General features: G+C 51.7%; 1 protein-coding gene across 7 annotated transcripts in view; it reads left to right on the top strand.

Moving 5' to 3' along the window:
• The window catches only part of LOC149340314 (uncharacterized), a 628,908-nt gene that overhangs the window by 405,216 nt on the left and 209,999 nt on the right, over positions 1-13,693 (top strand). The gene's annotated exons all lie outside the window — the stretch shown is intronic.

Raw genomic sequence — 13,693 nt, 5'->3', positions numbered from 1 at the left:
CATCTGTCAATCAAAGCCAGCCGCATCGTCTTCCCGAGCCACGAGGAACGCGTAGTCGTAGAGGTCGCTTGCATTTCTCGGTAAGCCATCCGCTGGATCTGGTTAATTATCTTTCGTCTCGTGAGACCCGCTTGATCCCGGGTAACGGCGGGCGCCATCATCACGGCTGTATGTCATTTTCTTGTCTTGCACATGCAATTCTGCCTTCATTCGTCTGGAACATATCAACAGAGGATAACTACTTGTAGTCCTCCATATTTTCTCGTGCCGACGCGTCTCGTTTGCATCAATCGAGTAGCGTGGTCGGGATAGGAGAGGGCAATCGACGCCGAGGGGGTAGAGGGGCCCTGATCGTGCATGCACGCATGCTTGCGTATGCACTCGCCGGCACAGCTGTCTGGGACGAGCGCCGATCCGTTTGCCGCGTTGCGAAACGTTCGCTGGGCAAATGGAACTGTCAGCACGGCGGTGCATCACGCTGAGCGCGCGGGCCGGGCCTCCGCGTGCCACTGACGGATCACCGAAGCACCCCCCCCCCCCCCCCCCCCCCCCCCAGCAGACTGTCGCCGTTTTGCGCCACAGCCGCGCGATCGCGGTTTTTTCAGCAAACAAACGCTGCGGCAAGGGTTGCTCCATAGGAGAGGAGTTAAATGCCCCTATGGAGCGGAAGCCGTGTAAACCGGTGTAGATGCGTGGACAACGCGCGACGCGGTTAATGGTTTAATGGGCCTGAGGCGCCATTCTTATTGGGTGCGTTCCAATCCTTTTCCCATTACTTTCTCCTTTTTCCTGAATAACCAGTCGCTTCCGCGGTTAAGCCCCGAGTCAACTTCAAGAATACCTTACAATTCGCTCCCCTTGCGGTGGTCAAGGAGCAATCAATGCCCAGTGAAACGTCACGGGAACCGCCCCATCGCTTTGTCTATCAGGGAGAGATAATATGTCTCAGGCTTAGATCGGTGCCTCGAGTGAGCCCGAGCTCCCTCTGCATGAGCCCGACTCGGGCTGACGCGTCTGCGTCCTCCTCTTTTGAGTAGCGGCAGTAACGAGGCCCTCAGAGCAACGGGCCTCTCGCCGAGCTTGTGACGCTGTTTTTCACGGCACTGCAGCCATAGTGTGTTAGCGTTGATTGTCCTAGGCAGGCGTCGCAGAGTGCCTATCGCGCAGAACTGTGCCGAGGAGTGGGCATCCGCTCCATTCGGAAGTGTATACGCGTTCGGTCCTTCCTCCCTGGTTGTGCGCGCTCAGGCGCTGTTTTCGCGATGCACGCACCGCGAAGATTCACCTCTGCTGTGGCGCACAATGTAACCGGTCGTTGAACCGTTTCCGGCTGTCTCACCTGCTCTTCCGCAGACGCGTATGGAAGACCCGTCACCGCCCGTCGTCTGTCTCCCTGCTACTTGGATGTCGCGCTTTTGATCTCCGGGGCTAGGCGCCTCTCATTATGTCATCCCGTTGGCGTCGACCTCCGCGATGGATGGAAAGCAGCTGGCGCTGAGATATGCGCGGTATTCGAGTAGAGACGCTGCCGTCGCTAGAGCTCTGTCTTCTCGCTCATCGGCTTCTTTATTTTTATTGTTGTATATTTTCCCCATTCATGCAGTACAGAGCAGTTTCCGAGCATTGATGAAGAACTGAGCGCATGCACCGGCATGTCGCGGCAGTTAAAGGAAAAGGGAATTGGAAATGGGCGCCATCCTCACAGTGTGCTTTGCAGAGGAGAGAAGCTGCGCTCTTCGGCGGCTTGAAGTCACACTGAACGATTGCAGGAATCTGCCGCTTTGCCTGTCGACAACTCCAGAGAGAGAGGAAACGAACCGGCAATCGCCGAAGTCCAACGCATTGTGCCTACTTTTGAAGTTGCATTTGTATTGCAAATTGAATGAAGCTGTAGGAGGCTTTCATGGTGCTTAGGCAGTAATCTTCAGCTGTGGATTCTGTGTTTATTTTTGCTTTCTGATATCTGGAATTCGATTTAGTTGATGGTTTATGGGGTTTAACGTGCAAAAGCGACTCTGGCTATGAGGGACGCCTCAGTCATGTCTGTATACATTTGGTCCGTTGTTATATTTTATTTTTCCTCTCCATCACTTCGTCTCCTTTAATTTTTTAGCACGCACAAATTTCAAAATCGCAGCTAATTTTCAGACCACTGAAATCTGTCTATTTTTCTTCGTCTCGATAGAAAAGCACAGGGTACCTTGCTGTGTCCCTCGGGAAACCCATTGGGACCAATTAGCTCTTTCCACATTCTGTTATCTCTAATCTGGGGCTCACAGTGAGGTCACTACACACCGAGATGCTCAGGCGTTAAGAACCGTTCTAAAGATGTCACTTTAGAGTTTGGTGAGGACTTAAGTCCTCTTGTATAACGATGACATCACTGTCATCAAAGAGTTATGGCTTCGTGGAGATCTGTTAGCGTAGATGTCTACGCTAATCATACAAAGTCAGCTGCGGACGTTCCACTGACTAGATGAGCGGCCACGGCTTGTAATCGCTTCAGCCCTGCTAAAGTATCTTTAGCTGCTTTTCTAAAAACTCGCAATCCTTCAGTCACCATTAGACACGTGGTGTGATTCTTGAACAGTTGTTTCTTTCTCGTGTAGTAATCAGTCGGGCTATGCCGTCTATAGTAAACTCAGTCGTTTAGTCGAGCCACCACTTTCCCGCCGACGCCGCCGGGTGACACCTGTTTCGGACCGCTGTCCGTCGCGGCGCGTGCCCTCCTCCCAGCGGCGACTGACAGCGCCCAGCTCGCTAGCCAAACAGTCTCCCCCGCGGTTCTCCTCCGCCCTCGCCCGACCGCCGCGCCTTCGTCCCCGGAGACCCAGCCGCCGGGAATGCAGAATCAGCGCTTCGCTTGGCAGCCTAATGAATTGGCTTTTAATTGCGCGTCGCGGGCGTGACGGGCTCCGCAGGGAGGGACGCCCGGCCGGGGTCCGCGCGCGACTCTGACCATCGCAGGTGCCCGCTCCACTTAATTAAGCCAAGACGGGTTGTCGCCCCTCGCGACAGCGCGCTGTCACACCGGTCGCCCTCCACCCCGCTTCCCTCTCCGTTGCTGCGGGCGTGCGCTCTTGCATACGTGCGGAAAACGCGCAGCCCAGGCCCCGCGTCAGCGGCAAAGAGAAATCGCCGGCTTGCAGTTTTGGGCCTGCCGTCAGCAGGGCCTGTGGAGGTGTCGAGAAGCCGGCTGCGCTTGGCTAGTTTGGCTTCGTTGCGTCGGTGTTAGCTCTCGCACGTGTGCGGGACTTTGTCCAGCGCCTGTGGCCTGTGCCCAGTCAATCGCAGCCGAGTTTGGCAGCGATCTCTGCGTAAGGAAAGGCTGCAGAATTCGTGTACGGTCGCTTCGCTGGTGTTGTCAACCACAACTAGCAGGGAAGATACAGGCGTAGGTGGTGTAAGAGACGGGGTCGGTGACTGTATCTATAAAATAAAAACAAAAGTGTTTTTCCATGGAAAGAATGGAAGAAAGTAGTAAAACGTCCACAAAATGGTACGTCATTTACTATAGAGAATAAGTGTTCTCTAAATCTTTGAACCTTTTATCAGAAGGGAGTTGCATGGCCTGTTTTTTGCCTCTAATTTTCTCAGCTTAATTGCTGTTCGTGATATGCCGTCTGCATTTAACGATTGATTTCGGCTTGGTTTGATATCCACGCGATTGCCCGTGAGTCAGCATGGATCAGTTTTGACTGTCACGTCGACTGGGAATCCAAGGCTGCAATAAGATTTTCGTGGTCCTTTTTTTAGAAGCCGAGTGAAGTGATGAGTATTAATTTTTTTTAATTCTTTAATTTAATTACGGTGTCGTTTCACCCTTTCAAATAGATTGTGCTTTCACCTAAACGAAGTACTAAGCCATAGTTCCTGAATTCAGTAAGCTTTTAAAGGTTCCTCGTGGTCTTGCCAGCGCAGATTTTATAGCCTTAGCATGCCGCTCTGTCCTATGCGCATTATGCATCCCCCACCTCTCACTGCTATCATCGCGGGCCCGGTCATCGGTCACACAACCAGCTCTTGCTATCTTTTTTTCTTTTTCTCTCTCTCGTTTGTAATGACCTGGCCAGTATTTCTCTTTTCATGATTGCATTAGTGGATAACCTTAAAAGAGTCTCTTCGTTTTTGAGCACGCAGAGGTGCAGGTTTAATTAACACATCAGTTCAGAGTCGCAGTCTGCCCCGTTTGGACTCAGCAGTCACGCCGTCCTGTTCCAAATGCAGGCTATGGTCCATTTCAGGTGACTTTCGCTAGTCACGGTGTCGCGGTCTAGACAAGTGCGCCCGCCTGCGGTTCACAGAATGCAAGTATTTCTGGACGTACCCCAGACCGAGTATGAAACCTACTTTTTCACGAGAGTTGCTTGCGCTTTGGATAGAGCGCGCTATGTATGGACAGTCGCAGGCTTGGCTTTCAAGTCAGAAAAGAAAAGAGAAAACTTTAAAAAAGAAGACATTAATGCGCAGTATACAGTGGAGTGGAGTGCTCCGCAGGCGAAGGCTCGGCTCCAGGGGTGAGGCAGCAGCGGCATTAAAGTTTGTTTTCGCGGAAGCCGCGGCCGGTGGCTTCCCAAATGAAAACAGCGACGGCCGCGTTTCTCGAGAGAAGCTGCAGGCTCTGTGGGCCAGCGAGGCAGCCGGCTTCCTATTGGGAGGACCGAGAAAAGGAACGAGGCGGCTCTCGCTCAAGGCGGCGGAAGCGAGCCGCGCGGTTCGGGCGCGGGCGGCGTCGTCTCTGAAATGAAAACTGGCCTCCTCCTTCAAATATATATGAGATACGTTCCCGAGAGCCCCCCGGCAGCCCATATAGCTGCCGCCTCGGCGCGCACAAGACAAAAACAGCCTGGCCGGCAGAAACGCGCTCGCGCGGTGCCCAGGAAGCGAGTGAGCTGCGGCGCTGGAGAACAACAGCTATAGCGCGCCTTTCCGTCTCCACTGGCCTGATGGCGACGAGCGGCGTTTGGCCGAAAAAGAAGCCGCTGGCTCCGGAGCCGCTTCTTGCCGCCTTGGCCTGTGCTTTCTGTCTCCTTGGGGCATACGCGAGGCAGCCGAGAGGAGCGAGAGGGGAGCTGAACTGCCCTCGTGGACGTCTTGCTGGAAACCGTTCCCCCATCGTGCTGCTCTCCCCTTCCCTCATTTTTAGGCCTTTCAGGCAAAACCAGCGCCGGGGTTTCTCCGCCCCTCCTCTCCCCTTCGCGGCTGTAACCCTATATGCCACCGCTCGACTGGTGCTGCTGCTGCTTGCAGCCGTATTTATATTGGCCCTCACCTCGTTGGCGCGAACACACAAGTGGCCCCTTCCGAATTGTTCGAATCGAATAACGCCTTTTGTTTGGACCCGCGACTTGGAGGCGGCGAGCTCTGGGGCCCGAGTGGACGGGAAAGCGATGGAAGAAGCGGGAGAAGGAAGAGGGAGAGGTGGAAGGCGGGAGAGGAAGTTGCACAGCGCGCAGCCAGAAGTCTACGCCGGTCATCTTCGTGTTTCATTTCGAGGCCGGCTGCAGCAGCGCCTGTCCGCTGAAGCGTCGCGCGCTGTGCGACGTTGGGCAGCTTTTGTATCCTGCCGCCCGCGGGATTCGATGTACGGAGTGTGCATTTATATATGTGTTTGATTGTTCCAACTTTCTTTGTGTGTGCGTGCGTATCTGAGCTCGCGACGCGGCGGCCTCTGGCCGAGGTACGAGCGAACGAGAGGGAGGGCGGCGCGAACGCGTGAAAACTTTTCGATTCATATTTCATTGCCGCGATATTATAAAGCTCCTTCGCACCCCCTGCTGCCTCCTTGCGCCTTCCGTCCTGAAGCGCGCTCGGTTCCCGGTAGATTTGTATCTATATTTATGCGCTCGATCGGCACGAAACGCCCGGACAGCTTCTTTAGGGTTTGCTTTTATATTTTTTTTAAACGCGCTTTTTGTTTCCTTCTCTTTCCCCCGGTTCCCTATTTCATCCGAGTTATCCAAAGAGAAGGAGAAACGGAAGCGATCGAAGTGCCGCTGCGCTCGGAACGTCGGCCTCTCCGGGTTTTCACATTTCCTTCCTTTTTCCAATTTTGCTCTATGCTTCCCGGGTGGCTCTTTCTTTCTGCATGCGTTGCCCGGACCCATTGTGATTCGTCCGACGGCGGTTCGAGACGCGGAAAAAAGAAATGCGTCGGCGGATCTGCCTCCCGATTGGTCGGAATCCGTTTCGTGGCGCGCCTATGCCGACCGAGCTTTTTCCTCCCGACGGCGCTGCGGGAAAGGGGAAGCCGGCCGAGCTCTGAAAAACGGGAAGATCGTTCCCGCTCGCGCGCGTGCGCTGAGACAAAAGAATGGCAACAGCAAAGGAGGTGCGCTGTGCGTGGGGAACAAGTTGCCCCCCCCCCCCCCTTCCCAGCAACGCTGCCGTCATGACTCCTGCTAGGCGAATTGGGACGCTGATGAGGATTCAATTGAGCGTGCTAACGTGTTTCTCATTCTGCAAAGTCGGTGGGAATGAGGAAGCGGAGGAATAAAACGGCGGCCCCGAAAAGGAGCCTTCCCCGTCCGGCTCGCTCCGTAGTCCCCTTCTCGTTTTCTTCCTTTGTTTTGATTTGTTTTCCCGGTAGATTTCGGGGGGTTTTGCTTTCTGTTCCGAAAGAATGCGTGCACGAGGTCTGCGATGAGCGCCGGCTGCACTTACTCATCTCCCATCCGGCGTGCTCTAAGCGAAGTCCTGAAATTACTCGCATTTCGCGAGATGCGCGTGTGCATGCGCTGGCGAGAGAAGTCGGACGGCGATACTCACTCCACTAGAACATAACTTAATTACCGGTTGGTTTTAGTTGCGCTTATTAGAAGAAAAGAAAATCTGCAGTCGTGGTCAAAATTTCTAGATTTATTTCTGCTTTGCCTCGCTAGCCAGCGAAATTATTTTCCTAGCAGATGGCCCACGTATGTCTTCGCACGCTTCTATGCATTTCATTGAGCTGCTGGGCTCAACTGCGCCGTAATAAATGTTTTTCCCCGAATCCGCATATTACCCAAAATTTTGTCCATGACTACAGTAACATGACAGGGTATACTTGCACGCCGGGGTGGTGGGGTGCTTATTATTTGTTCCAAAGAGGTCTAAGGGTCCAAGTGGTCCACGAGGTCCAAGAGGTCCAAGGGGTCCAAGTGGTTACTGGGCTCCCGCGGAGTCCTGCTCTTGGTTCGGCATAGTTATTGATGTGGCGTTCGACAGATTTGCAACTCTTCTCGGTTCCCTTGCGTGGCACTACCTTCATTGCTCCCAGCGATGTCACCAAAATTAGCAATATCTCTTGCAGAAAATTATTCTTCCAGGTAATAGTTTCAGTACTAGATTCATTTAGATTCATTTAGTTTCAGTGCTAGATTCAGAACAATTTTGAGACGTGGAGCTTTTCATGGCACCTAATTCTGTACCCGTGAGTTTGATCGACGGAAGACCTGCTGACGCTATCATTATTTAAGCTCTCCGTATGGCAGAGACTCGGATGCGATGGCAGGTGATACAGATTATCCATCATACGGAGGCCCTAGTAGTTCTGCTTTTCTTATAAGTTTGTAAGTTTTAAAATGGCAGCGATTGAATGGACGTTAAATTTAAAAGAAATCGCGATTTTGGTAGCCGAAATGACCTTGCTGTGCTTGCGTGAACACAACAGTCTTCCTTGTTTGGCGTTTTGGCTATTATCGTCCCATTTCCTTATTTTCACTCACCTCAGAGTCGGTTCGCGCGACCTTCGCTTTGTGCGCATTTATCTCCTTCGCACTTCCCTACGCTCTCGTCCATGCTGAAATATACAGAAGGGGCGCCGTTCTTGTTTGTCGTTGTTGGTCGGAGGTGTGGACTTATTGATACGGTGTTATTGATACCACCACGATTGCCCACCCACTTTTTGCTCTTCGTTCGCTCTCTTTCTCCTCTGGCTTTGTTAATATTACTTTCTTTTTTCTTTAACGTCGCGTCCCTGCGACGTGACATCCCTTCTTCCCCGCCCGATGCGAAGTGCGTCGACGTGAGAGCCGCGGGGAGCAATGAAAAATGGTTTTAAAAACGCTCGCTCCGGGCACTCGCTTGGCAGTCCGAGCGCGTCAGGTTCGTCACCGCGTGCCGCCTGACTCCCCCCGACGACCCGCCGCCGTCTCCTCTCCTCCACCCCCCCCCCCCCCCCCTTCCCCCCTCTTCATTTTTTTTATTTTATTTTCCGTCCACCGTTTATTCAATTCTTTCTTTTTTTTTCTTCAATACGTGGAACGTAGCGTCGGGGTTCTCCGCACCGTGCATCATCCCGGTTTTGATTGAGTTACACACAACACGCTCCGCGTCTCGGAGAAGAAGAACAAAAAAAAAATGCGCTCCGTGCCTGGCCGCCTGCCACTGTGCGCAAAGCGTCGGCACGCTGCTTTGTGCGCGTCGTCTCACGTCGCGCCTCCTCTGCGCGTGTGACGAGCCGTCTGTGTACCGCGCTGCGTTTAGTGGAAATCAGTGCGGCGACACGCGGGTTTTTTTTATTCACTTCCGCCCGCTTCGCGCGGTGTCCTCAGGTGTGGTGCTTCTGCTGGCACGATGCGCGTATCCGACGAGCTACCCTCCGATTTTTCGCGTACGTGACTGCATCGTACTCATTTGATCAATGATAGGGATGCTTCTTAGACGTCTTTGCAGTGCTGCCCTTCCAGTGGCATCTTCTGCAAATTATTGCATTTAAATATAAGCTGACATCTCTCAATTGCACGACATTTTGAAATGTTTGCAAATAACTTCGATGTCGATGCATCACGACCCGCTAGTGTATTGGAGCGTTTCATTGCTTCTGAGCGCTTGCAGTTGGAATTAATGCGACATGGAACTTGTCCACTGCTCCCGTACCGTCGCTCATATGTCCATTGTCATTCGCGCTGTTGATGGTCTCGGTGATCTGCCCTCATACGCATTGGTTCTTAGTTAAAGTTAATTGCCGGATAACATGGTAACATGAGTTATCCTCCTATGATAGCATGAGTTGATTCAGGCACTTTTGGAGAGTACAATAATACGTTATTGGCATTTATAGATCGTTCGTGATGTGACACGGAAAGGGCTATTCCTGTATGTGTACTGGAACTTCTTTGGCGTCTTTCGAGTGTGGAAGAGGGCGTCATTGTCCCGTGAGACGCGCAAAGCTTGAACTTCTACTTGTAGTGCAGCCTACGTGGCGCGTTTAAATAATTTTGGTCGTTTCCTTTTTGGAGGAACCCCCAAGTGCAGAAAACAGGACATCACATGAGGTTATGTTTTCATCGGAGGCAGCTCTACATAATAATGAACGGCTGCGCCAAGGCCAGAGGAAAGGATTGGAAGAAACTGTACAATCTTCGAGGCTGTATTTTGTTCTGATGGCAGAGGCAGTCCTCTGCCGCTGAAATCAACCGCGTCCTGGCTGAAACCAAGTGCCACATCCGGCTGCCTAACGACTCTAGCTACGCTGCGCTGGTAGTGACCATCATTAGCGTCGTGGAACACAATAGGTAGCGACCGGGTTTCGCTATTGGTAACCCAGCTGAGGTGCAGCGTTGTCAGTACCTCACTGATCTATTCGCCTTAGCTCCTCACCATCGCGTTCACAAGGGCACTATGAGAATGCTGTTTAAAAGGTACAGGTTTTAGTAGTGATACGTCCCGGGCCCCACCGTCGTATCTGCCGAATACGTCTCGCGCTGTCGTTGTAGCCTTGTCAGAACTATCGCGTAGTATTTATGACAGTACCGTACACAAGTCCGTTTCAACGTATGCAATCATCGCAGCGGTGACCATGCAGTGAGCGGCGTCACCTGTGTGGTTCCCTAATGTGCACTAAGCATTCTCAGCAAGAGTTGCAGCATATGTAAAGCGACGCTGCCTTCAGAAGGGTTATCTTATGGGGCTAGTTGGTTTTCAGCCATTATATTCATCTCATTTCGCGCAAAACACACACCAGAGAAGAAAGGAACGCACTTACAACTCACTTGTAAATAGCGCCCGTGTTTCGTCCTGTGTGTTTTTTTTTTTTGTCTGGTGTGCGTTTTGCGCGATATGAGATGAACGTAATGACGCTCTCTTCTCGATCAACTGCACAATGATCACGAAGCTACTAGCCAAGGCTCGCTACACGAGAATGAAGATAAGAAACCAACTGTGGATGTCCTTCAACGTCGTCAGCTGCAGCGAACCGCTTACTTGACGATCGGTTCTGCGCCAGTTCCGTGTTCGCACCACGTGATGCCGTTGTGGACAACAAAGATGGGTCCTGATTGCTCGTGCTTATTTTCTCTCTTTTTCTGCTTCACGAACTGCTCAACACAGTGTACCTTAAATACCATGCCATTTTTTTATTTATTTTTTTTTTTTTGGGGGGGGGGGGGCACACGCTTTACGTTGCCACCTTTCCCAGGCAATCTTCGGACAGTTCGGACTTGTTTGGACAGTTGGTTTGGGGCGTCAAAACACTTTATTCAATAAAACCACGTGCTTGAACGAGCCGAAAGCCCTGGTGGTGCACGTGTATGAATGTTTGAGGGGAAAAAATTTTTCAAAACTGACTTTTAGTGTTATGTCCCCTCTATGCCTCAAAATTAGGAAGTGTCCCGCCGAGGACGCCATCTGGCTTCGGACGGACGAAATGAAACCGCGAAACGTCAGCGGTTCGCGACTTCGTTTAGCTTTTTACGCACTTTTTTTTCCCTTCGTTGTGAAGCGCGAAGTCTTTTCAAGCGCCGAGCCATTTCTGCGTCCCCCGCGTGCATGCGACATCCGTGCCTACTCGTGCGTCCCACCGTCGCTGGAGAGAGCGCGTGCGGTCGCGGGCGGTCGTATAATGCCGAGCCTGCGCCAGCCTCTGTCGCTCTCCGCGAATATACACTGACTCGAGAGTTTATGACGCGAGCGCCGCCTGGCGGCTTCCGCGGTGCATTGTGGCGGGGTGTTCGTCGCCGGCTGCCTCGCAAAGCCGTGGTGATCGTTTCAGGAACTGAAGAATAAAAAGAAGACAAAAAGAAAGGAAAAGGCAGCGAAGAAAGCGACTCTCTGTTGCCTCTTGCAACGAGCCGAGGCGCGAGCAATAATGCTCGCGCCGTCCGAGCGGCGTATTTGTGCCCCGTTTCCCCTCTCGCCCGCCTAGTGGGCGCTCGTTACCTACACACGCGCGCACTCGGGAGAACGGCTCCCGAGGCGGCCGACATATTGCCAAGTTTATGTATGCCGCGAGGAACGGTGCTGGCCGCGCCGTCAATTGAAAATCTCGCCCCGCTCTTTTCTCTCTTCTCTTTTTTTGCCCCAGCCCGCTTTGCTTGTAATATACGACCGATCCGGCGTTGCACTGTGTCAGTATTCTTGCGCGCGAGATATAAAGCCAATACGCGCTCTCGGCTCCCCATTTTTCTTTCTTGTTTTTCCGGCCGTCTCGGTTTTTTTTTTCGTCCGTTACTTTTTGCTCTGTGAGCGAGCCGCTGTGCGCCAGACGCGTTGAGTGTGGTTATGGCATAGCGGCCGGTCGCTTGCGTAGCGGCATTGTTTATTCTTGTCTTAACTGCACTTATCACCGAGCTGTGTAAGGGAAAACGATATGTGTAAGGTAAAAAGAGAACAAGAGAGCTGTGTAGGTCAGGCAGCAAGCGCGAGTTAATGGTGCCCTAGTTGAAATCAAGAAGAAATGGGCATGGGGCAAGTGGCGTGTGTTTTGTTTATTTCTGCGGGGGGGGGGGAGGGGGGGGGGGGGTTGATAGCAGTGGCACTTGGCGAAAGCTCTGGCGTTATCTGTGTGAGATGTAGGTGAGTGAAGCCTAAGTCCTCCAAATGCACCGCCCTCCCATTGCCACCCATCACTAACCCACCTACCGTCAGTCCTCCACAAGGCCTCCACCCACTATATCGCTCTAAACACGAATACATTTATATGGGAATAAAAGGGGAGTACGCTGTCCTCCATTTTACAAAAGAAAGTGCGATGTAGGACTCCTTTCTGTTTTGAGTGTAGAAACCCACGCAGCACCGGAGTGAAAAAGCGACGGTGAAATCGAATTCAAAGACGCAGTGGGAAAACAAGCTGGCCTCTGCAGAAGCACCACCGGCCGGCCACCTCCCCACCCCACCCCTCACCTACCGCCATCCTCTCGCCCAGTAAAAGAAGTGTTCATTAGAGTCAAACCATCAAAGTAATGACCGAGGGTAAATCTTGTTACTATCGTAGCTTTCTCGCAGCAGGTTTCAGGATCGTCCTGCCAATTCTTTTCACATCTTTTTTGCTTGTTTGGAGTCGTGTTTCTTTGGAATGCGTGGATCGCCATCTGGAATTCACTTACGCCTGCTACGTGATTTGTAATCCAGTTTAGTATCCGTTGTGGTTTCGTTTTGTGTTTCGAACGCTGAATGGTGGCCGTGAGGTCTTAGACGAGTTGAGACAACATTGCGGCCATAGTCGCTGCTTCGAAGTTTTAATTCTCACGCTACCCTGCACCAAGAGCGAGCAGGGCAAAAATTAACAAACACCGATTCAACACAGCTCAAATTGGTCTCCGTATTCCGTTAATGAATGTTCGAGGCTACCGCCTTGTGTGTTTAAGTGGTTGCTTTCTACGGAACATTAGGTAAACAGCGCAGTTGGCGATTCCATAACAGCACGTGTGTATTGGTTTAGCAAGACAAAAGTGTGAAATGTAAAAAAAAAAAAGTGCGTTATCCACCTTTTATCTAATGAGAATGCTTGATGCACGGTTGCTCTGGGCCACAGCGCCCTGGCGAGCTGAGTGTCGGACGCTCTCGTCAAGATTCCGTCTGCTAGATTAGCTTTGCTATGAAGAGCGGACGCTTTATGTAGTTTCCTGTATGCCTTTTGTGGGGATCTCTGCTGTTTATGGTGCATGTTCGGAGGTGCATAGCTAATAAAGAAAGTACTAAAGCTGGAAAACGCATTCGTGTTTGGCTGTTGAATTTAGGGAGAGCATGGATTTTTCAAGTGGCGGTCGAACTTCCGCTGAGCAGTATTCTCTTCTTGAACCTCCATCCAGTTGCGTAGGCGCTGAAGACGTTCAAGCGTGAGTGGATCGCGCAGTCACTTGAATGGAAACTCCACGTCGCCCATCTGAGTGAAGACACGGTTTTAAGGCTAAAACCTTCTCTCATTCAACTTTGAAACTATACCGCGTGGTTTGCCTTACGAATATAAGAAGGTTAATCAGGCGTAATACCTGTTCGCCTGCCATACACTCAGAGCGAGTCGACAATTTTCTCCAAAAAGGCTGTTTGATGGGGCGTGCATTATCATAGATGCGTCGATTTTACTGCTGGGAGCTGCTTGATGCAACGCATGGTTCTGAGTAGTTGGTGTTTTCTTTGCAAGGCACGTCCCTTTAGGAGTTTCTTTCAGGCAGCCTGTAGATAGTGTATAAAGAGTCAGTGAACTTCATTTTGAAATTTTTGTTACGGGTAGCTTCCCCGCAGGTCATCTGGTCGGCATGAACTGGCATAAACGTGTAACTCGTCTTTACCGTTGCTCATACCGGCGGCCTAACTAGTTTTGCATTTGAGGAAAGGCTGCAATGACTCCAAACAATGAATAAACAGCACAGGGACATGGACGATAAATGGAGCACGCTCACTGTGGTCTTCTGTCGTCCTTGTATCCGCGCCGTTTTGTCAGTGTCAAACCAGCTCGCTCAAGCATCCACTTTCATTCATAAATGGTAAAGCT

The sequence above is a fragment of the Amblyomma mixtum genome, chromosome 6, assembly GCF_055824585.1.
Source record: "Amblyomma mixtum isolate Tamu chromosome 6, ASM5582458v1, whole genome shotgun sequence".
NCBI lineage: Eukaryota > Metazoa > Arthropoda > Arachnida > Ixodida > Ixodidae > Amblyomma > Amblyomma mixtum.
The sequence above is the reverse complement of the archived record's forward strand: the minus strand, read 5'-3'. Positions and strand labels throughout refer to the sequence as shown.